This window comes from Tupaia chinensis, unplaced genomic scaffold (assembly GCF_000334495.1).
Source record: "Tupaia chinensis unplaced genomic scaffold, TupChi_1.0 Scaffold000277_1, whole genome shotgun sequence".
NCBI lineage: Eukaryota > Metazoa > Chordata > Mammalia > Scandentia > Tupaiidae > Tupaia > Tupaia belangeri.
Genome location: NW_006159760.1, coordinates 1,715,414 through 1,719,187, shown reverse-complemented (window position 1 = coordinate 1,719,187; position 3,774 = coordinate 1,715,414). Strand labels below are relative to the sequence as shown.

Below are 3,774 nucleotides of genomic sequence, written 5' to 3'. Positions count from 1 at the left end.
GTATATAAAAGAATTTTCATTACCCCAATATTGCTTAGAGAGAGAATTAGGAATAGCCTTTACTAATAAAAAGGTGTTTTGAGCCCAGCTGCAGTGGCACAAGAAACAGGCCATGGCTGTGCAAAGCTGAGGTCACATGAGAGGCCCAGGTTCAATTCCTAGACCAACCTAGACAAGTTGGGCATGATGGTATGTGCTTGTGATACTAGCTAACTGAGATAGTGGGGCAGAGGACTGCAACGAGGAGCCCTCTTAAAAAATACCTACCTCTCTGTACAGTGGCAAAATACAACACTCTGTGGAGCCGACCCACATGGAAGGTTGCCAGTTTGACTCTGGAGGCTGGAGTCTCCCCAAGTACATGGGGAATCAGTGTGCCCAGGACCCAGGCTGGCTGACCCTGGGGTAGACTGTACTGTCAGGACCTTGTTGGAGGTGCTCTCTCTCTATGTCTCCCTCTCTGTCTATCTTTCTGTCTCTCTCATTAATGAAATATTAAACTTAAAAAAAGTGTGTCTCTCTTACCTTCCTCCTCTCACTTTCTCATTTAATAATTTTTAATTTTGGGACCAGCAGTTGGTGTAATGGCTGTGTCGCTGGACTCCTATGCAGTCAACCATGGTTTGAGTCCTGGACCCGGTGGTTTAAACTCACACCAGGCACGGGTGTGTGTGTGCCCAAGATCCCGAGAGGAGAATGGAGGAGAAGGGATTGCGGTGTGGCCATCCCCCCTGAGAGGGCGGGATTTCTCGCTTTCTGTCTCTCTGTCTCTCTCTGTCTTTCTGGCGAGCTCACGTGCCCTATAGCAAAAATCTCTCCAAAAATTTTTTTTTAATTTTAATATTCATCATAACTACAAAATTTGACACTTGTAGCAGTTTAAAGGGGGATTTTAAAGTAATTAATTCAAAAGAAGAAGCTCTCAGTATTTTTTTTTTTAACAAGCTCTGGCAAGCTTTATTAAAGAAAAATGTTGCATGGTTTACTTTTCACCGGTCTGTTTGGGCATACTTCTAATGATAACAGATCCATGAGAGTCAGTGTGCATACTCTGTAGTGTTTTCCACATGCTGTGCCCAACTCAGTATTATTTCCACTGTAGTGATGGACACCAGTTTTGGCCAACATGCCATAGTACTCTATTTCAGATTTCCTCCAAGCCGGGCAGTTGGCGAGGATGACCAACTTCGCTTTGCCTTGTCTGATCATCTTAAGAGTCTGCTTGTACCCCAGCACGTACTTCCCATTATTTCATAACAAGTTGGAGCCGAGAGTTGATCAGCTCCAGCGACTTTTTCATCTTCTTTGCGACCACCATCTTCCTGCCTTAGGTGCAGGATGGCCCCCAACCAAAAGCAGCTGCCAAGATGGCCAGGAAGCAAGAAAGGCAGTATTTTTTTAATTCTTTGAAAAATAAAATTTTATTATGTATATGCAGTTAAGACACTGATTTTTTAAAACTAGCTTTTGCCAAAAGCAATTATAAGGGAATGCACAAGATAGTGAAATTATGAACAATTTTTGTTTAGTTCTTTATATTTTTCTTTGTTCTCCCATTATTGAGTATGAACATAAATTGTTTAATTCTCATAAGCACAATCTTAAAAATAACATCCGTACAAGGGTATGTTGACATCAAAAGCAATACATGTTATTGGTCATGCTATATGTCAGTAAACCATTTTAGAATAACTACCCCCTTTAAACAACTCATAATATTTTGACTAGTAAAACTGAAGTAAATAATCCTAAAAATAGACACATCTAAACACCAAAGGACTATCCTTTACTGTCTTGTTATTATAAAATAATTAAAAGTAACCTAAGACGATAATCTCTTATACATGAATTCAGTGGCATTTTAACCAAATTTTTAAATGCTAACCAACACAAAATGGTGAAAAAAATTCTTATCATTTAATGTAAGATGAAAAGAATAACATAAAATTCTTACCAGGGAGACTTAACCTGTGGGAATGTCCACCTCAGATGGGAGGATCCTTGGCCTTTGAGAGAGAGTGAAGACGAGCTTGTTAAGGAAAGCAGATCACTGCATAGGTGGAGCAAACCTGGGAGGAGAGAGGGTATACAGTTTCATTTCCTCCTCCAGCAGGCAGGATCAGGGAGTAAGTAAACCTTGAGAGGAAAGAGGGAATTGCTACCTGCAAGGTCAGATGTAAAGAGTACCCCAGGGGCAGGGCCGCCCTGAGCTTCAGTGGCTGGCTTCTATGCTTGGCTCAGTGCCCAGACTAAGTAAGGGGTGATTTATTCATGACTCTTCCAGGAAAGGTGCAGTGCTTTTCCTAGAACTTCAGTCTCTTATTTTCTGTCGTTTCACACACCTGAGTTCACAGAACAAACTGCAATGTCACTGATACCTGTGATGTTTTCATGATGGACAAGGAAATAGCCATTAATTGGTGAATAGAAAGTACTTCAGAGCTTCTCTCCAGACACAGTAACTGCCCTGGTATTTCCTCAGGAGATAACAGTCTTCGCTCTCCACTTAATAAAATCACTTCAGCATAGATAACATTATAATGACAAGAGACCTCTGCATACAAAAGTTGAATATTCTACTCTTCTTGGTACTGTACACTAGAGTTAATAGACACATGAAAGAAATAGAAAGTTAATTTAATTCCTTGACTGCAATCAAAATGTAAGAGATTAACTATCATTGGGTTCCTGAGAAGTTGATTTATCTGATGGTCACCTGAAAAAATAGTGGCCAAGATGAGGTGACAACCTTGATTGTTTGGCTCTTAATCCAGACTTACACTCGAAGATTAAGTTTTAAGGTACATTCAGTTCATGATTATTTATCTCAGTGTTATTTTTTCGATGCGCTTGTGCATCAGAAACATGAAGAATGCCTTGGGAACATTCCTGCATCCATATGAAACCTCTAGATAATCAAATTTAGTCTAAAGGGAGGCACTGTAAAAAAAATAAATAAGAAATATTCTTAATATGTCGCCAGTGCTAAGATCACTAAGAAAGTTGGTGGTCTGAAGAAAACAAAGTCCTTAAAGATTTACTCAAAAGAATCAAATAATCAATCACACTTCACTGTGTCCTGCTTGTGTATTCAAACAGGGAATACAATTTCTGAACTTAATGCATTTTCTAGCAGAGATCCAGCAGAAAGGGCATGAGCAAACAGCTGATGATTAAGAATAATACAAACACTTTTCACAGAGGCTGGTAGTGAAATGACGGTGATTTCTAAATTCTAGCCCACTCATTTCTTACACTTTGTTTTGACATTGAAATTTAGCCAATGCGCTCCCTCTAAATACTGAAGCTGATATTAATTGTTTTTTGAATCATCAGTTTGTTGATCCTATTATGATATTTATCTTATTTGCACGTCAGTGGAATGTGCAATGATTGCACATTAATTCATAGGGCGTCTTGCTACCTATTAACGATATGGAAGGTTTAATTTAATGTTAGCTTGTTCAAATGCCTGGAGATGCACAGGTGAGAATGCATATGATTCTAATCTCTTTTCATAAGCCACAGTTGAATTAGTATCTCACATCAGTGTATTATCTTTTCACAGTTTATCCTTTTTCAATCAGTTTGCTGTTTCACCTTGTTAGTTCTGACAGAGGCGAAGAAGAAATGCCGAAAGCTGTTGAATAAATGTAGCATGGAGGCAGATATATTTCAGCGGCAGACAACAAAATCCAATTCGTTTTCGTGGGTAATGTTGCTGCTCATTTTATAGACTTTAATTAGAACCAATGTTGCTTTTTATCTGCGAAG

General features: G+C 39.1%; 1 pseudogene; it reads right to left on the bottom strand.

Moving 5' to 3' along the window:
• Window positions 1-982: 982 nt before the first annotated feature.
• On the bottom strand, window positions 983-1,318 carry LOC102472396 (60S ribosomal protein L30-like; annotated as a pseudogene).
• Window positions 1,319-3,774: the final 2,456 nt, after the last annotated feature.